Genomic DNA, 7567 nt, shown 5'->3' with positions numbered 1-7567 from the left:
CCGAGGTACATACACTATTGTTAGCGCCAAGAGACATCTATATGTAAATTAAGTGTATATGGGGTACCGTGTCACATACTTAGGCAAAGTCTAGATAGGTCACATCCACAGACCTCCCTTTATCTTGATTACAGCTCACTTCCTCATAGAAAGTTAACAGATTGGTCTGGCTAAAACGATATTTCTTAAATCCATGCCGGTTACTACTAATGATATGCAAATTCATGGCTATAGTCCCTTATCATCCCATCAAATGTTTTACATACTATTGATGTCAGACTGACTGGCCTGTAGTTACCAGGTATGTATCTCAACCCTTTTTTATTATACTGGTTCTACGTTAGCTTTCCACCATTCTGCTGGTACCGATTTGGTCAGTAAGTTGCCCTTAAAGGGATATTAAAGGCAAGTTTAAAAAAACAAAAAACAAACATGTCATACTTGATTTTGCACACAACAGCGTTATTCCTCCGTTTCTCTGTTTCCCCTCCGGCACTCCTAGCCCCTCCCTCCTGTCAAGTGGCCCCAGAGCAAACAGCTTGCTGTGGGGGCATCCGGGCAGGATCGCTCCTGAGTGGCTGCTCTGCATGTCCATTCAGCCACAGAACCACAGCTCAGCCCACCTCCTCTCTCTTCTCCACTGGCTCCCGCTGCTGTCTCAGCCAATGAGGAGGGAGAGGCACTCGTGCACGTCGCTGGATCGCAATGGGGCTCAGGTAATTATTAGGGGGGCTGGAGGGTCTGCTGCTCACAGAAGGTTTTTTACGTTTATGCATGAAGGTAAAAAAACCTTGAACGTTTAGAAATACTTTAAAGATTCCTAATAATAGTCTGGCAATGACCTGGGAAAGTTCTTTGAGGACTCTCTGGTATAAGCCATCTGGTTCTGGTGATTTGTTCACATTAAGCTTTTCAAGTTTTTTAACCACTTCCTTACCTCTGAACGTCATATGACGTCCTGGGCTTTAAGTGGGGATATCTGATGGGTGCAACTGCAGGCATAATTCAGATACCATTTGTTTTAACTGGCAATTCCCTGCACCATAAGAACAATCATAGCGCCTGTTCATCTGCTTGATTGTTCTTACAGGCGACGGGAGGGGACACCCCCCTACCGCCACACTCCGGTGCTTCTACCGGCTCGCCCGTGCGATTGGTGAGGCGGAGAAGGAGTCCGCCTGCAGCGGAAGTACACCATAGAGACTGCCAAGGACCAGATGGCTCTCAGAGACCCGGGCGCAACGTTATGACTTCACGCCCAGCCTGGCAGTTGTCAATATTGCCGTGATCTCAGCTGGATAGCTGAGATCATTTTTTTTTTTCAGGCTTTTCAGCCTGTAGGTGAGATCTGAGGTCTTATTGACCCCAGATCTCTCCATAAAGAGGACCTGTCATGCACTATTCCTATTACAAGGGATGTTAATATTCCTATTACAAAGGACTGCTTCGTTGCTAACAATACAGTCTTGTCTATTATACCCCTCCTTTTAAATGGCACAGTTGCTTTCTCCCTGTCACTTGTAACCAACATCCCCTGATCATTCTTTATTGGACCAATATGCCTATTTATATATGTAGCACTACTCCCATGGGAGCTGCTGAGTGTGGGTTCCCCTGGGTTACCATTAGCAACAGCAGAACATTCTGACATATTTCAAAGTGTTTTTACCTCAGACAAGGACCAGTCCAGTTTCTTTGGTTTTTATGTTTTATTAGGAACTTGGATAGGAGAAGGGATAAGTGGGATACTCCAACTGAACTGAACTATGCACAATAGGCAGGGACGATCCGGAAAATTGCTGATTAATGTTGGTTAAATGCTGATTAACGCTGGTTAACGCTATGGCGAGCTAGTCACGGCTAGGCCGCTGATTCACTTTGCCCTTGGCTGTGAAAGAGTCCTTAAAGGTTCCTGAGGTAGCTAATCTTTAAGGTAGACTGTATTGCTGATACTTCAGGGCCCTTCCTGGCGCCCCCTTTACCCCCTAATCTTCAGGGCTAGACAACTTGGCACCCCCTTTACTGTATCACTCTGGGTTAGCTGGCTCCTTGATCCCCTTGACCCCGCTGGAGTGGTCCCCTCTCTTAGGCAGACCTCTGGGCAGATGCTTAAATACTCACTACACTTTTTACAGAAGTAGTCTGCCCAATAGCTCCACTTGGTCAGCCACTGGGCCCTTCTGCAGCACAGCTCAATCCCTGGTTCCTAGGCCGACTGCCTGGACCACCTTCCTCACAACAGCAGGAGGAGAGACAGCCGTCCACCTCCTCCTGGGTCTTTGCTCCCGCCAAAAGACACTCTGTCACATGCCCCCTCCTGATTTATTCCCAATCCCAAGATGCATTGCGGCAATGCCCACCCACTGGGAAAGTCATAAACCCTGGTGTTCTATTGGCTAGGTTTCCTCCACTGTCCAATAATGTCCCTCATTGGATACAGTGGGGAGACTCCCCAGACTCAACAGGTCACACCTGAAAGCATGTGACAGGCTAACTAACAGATCAGACCCTCCTGATAAGCAGACAGGGCCACTCTGTGCTTTAACTAGCACCTACCTAGGAAGGTGCAGTTACAACTGTGTCCTAATTTTGTTATATAAAAGATTGCAAGTTCAGTGCTAGCCATAGATGCGATGTTCTGTAGATATACCCCTGGGGTGCCAATGGATATACAATCCTAGACATCCCCTGTTCCAAATGCTTTTTAAAATAAATGTACTGAAGATACTTTACATTAGAGCTGAGTTCCAATTGAGAGTGATTTCACGGTTGAATATGCTTGTAAAAACCTCACCATATCTAAAAGCCAAAAAATACACACGTGTGTTACCCTGCCCTTTGAAGTAAATGATATTGGTATTTTAAAACTTTGCTAGAGCTAAGATTCCTTACCATACTATGAGTCATTTTGGAATCCTGAGTTCACTTATAGGTCCCCTGTGAGGAGACGCAGTTGTTGTTAGCAGTGCTGCTGTGTTAATGCCCTAAAAACCACAACAGTGTAATACAAAGCCAGCATTCCAAAATTAAACTTGAGTTGAGGCTCTGTGAGTCATTTTGGAATCCCGAGTTTACTCAGGATGTCCCTCACGGAGAAGAGATGTTTTTACTTCAGAGCTAGCAGCTGCAGTTTTCATTAGTAGAGGTAGTGAGCTAAGACAGAGGAGCCCTGATACATCAGTCTGCATTATCACTTAAAGTATAGATACACCCCTGGCTATGCTCAGGTGTCAACAATTTCCCATCCCCTGTGGCAGTGTGAGGCCCTGCCACGTTGAAAATGTAGGACAAAGGGTTAAAAGGCAGTCTGGACTAGGTTTTGTTGAGAACAGGCCCACTGATGGTGCAAGTGTGTGCTGGGTTCTTAGTAGGGATCGACCGATTATCGGCAAAGCCGATATATCCAAGGCCGATATGCACTTTCCCCGATATATCGGTATCGCCCACCAAGGTGACCGATATTGCCGATATTTCGGGAAAGTGCTTGTACCGCAGTGATGCCTGCAGCTAGAGGCATAACCCCGGTAATGGCGTCCATAGCCGACGGTCGGCTGTCTTGTAATGACAACCGATGCGGCTGAGAAGCCGCTCAGCTGTCATTACAAGGAGCGGGAGGGGACGTCCCCCCCTCCCGCCTCCTTTCCGTCCCACCGGGAGACCCGGGCAACCAACCTTCACGGCCGCCGAAGACCCGATCAAAGCCGCATTCGGCTTTGATCGGGTCTCCATGCAAAAACCGGAAGTAATGTCACTTCAGGGCACTGGCGCCAGATTAAAAAAAATGACAGCATTCAAAACAGCCAAACTTGGCGTTTTGAATGCTTTTAAGTGCTTATAAGTGCAGAGGAGGGGTTTGGGGTATTTTAGACCCCCAGATCCCTTCACAAGATTACCTGTCAAAGAAAAAAATAAAATATATATATTTTTTTAAAATGTATACGAAAATATCGGCCCATATCGGCCGATACCGATATGCATTGACAAAAATATCGGTATTGGTATCAGCAACGAAAAACCGATATCGATCAATCACTAGTCCTTAGGGCAATCATAACTAGGGTTCTGGGCTCCACGTTGTTGCAAGGGATCAATGAGAGGTGTGCATGTCTTCATGGTGCTGTCTGCAGCAGGACAGACCGAGGCCTGAGCTTGAGAGATGGACCAGCAAGGCTGGCAAAGAGAGTCAGAAGGCTGAATATTTTTTGGAGAACAATATAAATGGAGAACAGTTATTATACAAGTGTACGCGGTGTTCGTTCATCTGTGCAGGCTGTGGCAGGGCACATGGATCCGTGGTCGACGGAAGATACGTGTCACCGAGGTTCCTGGCCTCGGTGAGATAAGAGCCGGTAATTCTGTGTCAGCAGCAGCTAGTGCTGTTTGACATTTTTCTATTTTAGTGTGGCTGCAAAGCCGAATCCGGGCCGACTCTTATTGGGAGCAGTCAATGTGTGGGTGGGTGGCTGCTCCCCACGCTCCAGGCCAGGTCTTGCCTGGGGTTTATAAGGCAGACTGCCTAACAGGTGATTGAGAATTATCTCCATGCACCAGAAGGCTGTGAAAGTGAGTGCTGAGGCTGGAAAAGTTACAAGCAGGTGAACTGATCCGTTGCTGTGTGTGAACAGCACCAAATAGACACAGGTGAATGGACTTGTTGCTGTGCTTAAACCTGCCTTAACCGGTTGCCGACCGCCGCACGACTATATACTGCGGCGGTCAGCCCCGGCCAGGCAGAGTGACGTATCGGTACGTCACTCGCCTGTCACTGACTTGCGAGCCTATAGCGGGCGGGCGCGCGCCCGCCGAGGCGCGCGCCCGCCGCGGCTCGTTCACAGGCAAGTCAGTGCGTGTGACCGGCGGACTCGATGTCCGCCAGTCACACTGCGATCGCTCCTGTGAAGGGAGAAAGACAGAGCAGCTTGTGTAAACAAGCTGCCTGTCAGTTCTCCCTGTGTAAAAGTAAAGATCTGACCGTTCTACTATGTAGAACGGTTGATCTTTGCTTTTACACCAATAGCAATGTCCCTACACAGTAGAAAGCACGCCCCTAGGACACACTTAACCCCTCCCTGTCCAATAAAGTTAACCCCTTCCCTGCCAGTGTCATTTTTGCAGTAACAGTGCATATGTATAGCACTGATTACTGCAGTAATGTCACTGGTAACCCCAAAAGTGTCAAAAATGTCAGTCAAGGGTCCGATCTGTCCGCCGCAATGTCGCAGTACCGAAAAAAAAATCGCAGATCGCCGCCATTACGCGTTAAAAAAAAAACACCAAAAATGACAAAAATCTTTCTCTTTGTTAGTAAACGCGATAACTTTTGCGCAAACCAATCAAAATACGCTTTTTGCGATTTTTTTTACCAAACATAGGTAGCATAAAACAAATTGGCCGAAAAATGTTAAAAAATTTTGATTTTTACTTTTTTTTTTGGGGAATTTCATATAAAAAAATGTGAAAAATATTGTTATTTTTGCAAAATTTACGCTCTTTTTTTGTTTATAGCGCGTGATCAAAAAATCGCACAGGTGATCAAATACCACCAAAAGAAAGCTCTGTTTGTGGGAAAAAAAGGACGTCAAATTCGTTTAGGTACAGCGTCGCACGACCGCGCAATTGTCCGTTAAAGTCACGCAGTAAAAAATCGCAAAAAAAATCGCAAAAAAAACCCTGGTCCTTTAGCAGTTAAAGACTGTCAGTTTTCCTTTTTGTTGGGTGTGAGTTAACACCAAGAAAGACTGTTACTTTTGTGTTCCTGAAGTGTAAATAAAACACTCCTGATTTACTTTGAAGAACCATCTGTTTTGCCTCTATACTGCACCCGCAAATCCTACCTACAAGAGCAAATCCCCACAAGGCCCAGAGTCTCCCCCAAGGCAGCCTCAGCCTTGTCCCAGGGAATTGATGAAAACGGCACAAGAGTACAATTACGTCAAAAGAAAAAGTGCATAGTGCATTTTTTTTTCTTTTACTAACTGCATAAGGTCACATGTATTTTTCATAATCATTTTTTTTATTATTTATCATTGTACATAATTATGTATTTTCATTTTGAACATTTTTTGAGCGCACCAACACACACACTCTATATTACTCTCTCCCACAGGGAGTTCTAGATGCTGCTCTTATGTAGAGTTAGTGCATCCTATATCTATGGGAAATGATTACCAACACTGACACACACACACCTACACAGGTTGAACTGGATGGACTATTGTCTGTATTCAACCTTACCAACCATGTAACTGCACTTGCGGAGGGCAACTGCACTTTGCAAAGTGTACAGTCTATTTTCCTGCAGAAAAGCAGCCCCTATGTATCCAAAGTCACATGACAAGTTGCACAAGTGTAAATTGAAGAACAATTTGCATTCTCTTTTAATAACAAATTAGTTCCGCAGTTTGCTAGGAGGGAAATGGAGAGTCTTCTTTGGTCAGACATTTTTTTAAAGCCTAATATTCTCACCTTTTGTTATAACTGTAGTAACCCCCCACAAAAATAAAATAAAAAAAAATTGGCCTTCTGCAAGTTTAAGTCCTGATGTACTAATATGCACCACATACTAGCACATTATGGCAGACTTACATGAACATGGAGCCCTCCAGCGCAGCGCTGTCATGGCTCCCCGACACTTCCATCTACCTTCCCGGTTCCCAAGCTCCAGCACAGAGCTCTGGAGGTATGGCATGGTATGCTGCCCCTTGAGAATGCAAGCGCCGGTGGCCTGTGAATATCTCCTAAACAATGGAAGTTTAGGACATATTCACTGTACGTACAGGTAAGCCCTATTATAGGCCTACCTGTAGGTACAAGTTAAAAAGCGGACTTTACTTCCACTTTAAACCAAAAAATATACATTCCATGTGCCACAGATATTATTGTTATCTTATATGAATGAGAATGTGTCTTCCATTGCACTAGCATCATGGCTGAGGTGGCTACACCAAAATGTTCCCTTTTGTTTACCTCTCTTTTTACAGTGTAATCTCTTTCTAGCTAGTTCCTATGCTATGTATGATGTCTTTCTGGACTTCCATCCACGTTCCCGGTTCCCAGGCTTCGGCACGGAGCTCTAAAGGTACAGCATGGTATGCTGTCCCTTGAGAGTGCAAGCACCGGTGGCCTGTGAATATCTCCTAAACAATGCAAGTTTAGGAGATATTCACTGTACGTACAGGTAAGCCTTATAATAGGCTTACCTGTAGGTACAAGTTAAAAAGTGAACTTTACTTCCTCTTTAAACAAAAAAGTATACATTCCATGTGCCACAGATATTATTGTTATCTTATATGAATGAGAATGTGTCTTCCATTGCACTAGCATCATGGCTGAGATGGCTACACCAAAATGTTTCCTTTTGTTTACCTCTCTTTTTACAGTGTAATCTATTTCTAGCTAGTTCCTATGCTATGTATGATGTCTTTCTGGACTTCCATCCACATTCCCGGTTCCCAGGCTCCGGCACGGAGCTCTAAAGGTACAGCATGGTATGCTGCCCCTTGAGAGTGCAAGCGCCGGTGGCCTGTGAATATCTCCTAAACAATGGAAGTTTAAAACATATTCACTG

The sequence above is a fragment of the Pelophylax lessonae genome (genome assembly GCF_965119305.1).
Source record: "Pelophylax lessonae genome assembly, chromosome: 2".
NCBI classification, from domain to species: Eukaryota; Metazoa; Chordata; class Amphibia; order Anura; family Ranidae; genus Pelophylax; species Pelophylax lessonae.
This window is presented reverse-complemented; position numbering follows the sequence as displayed.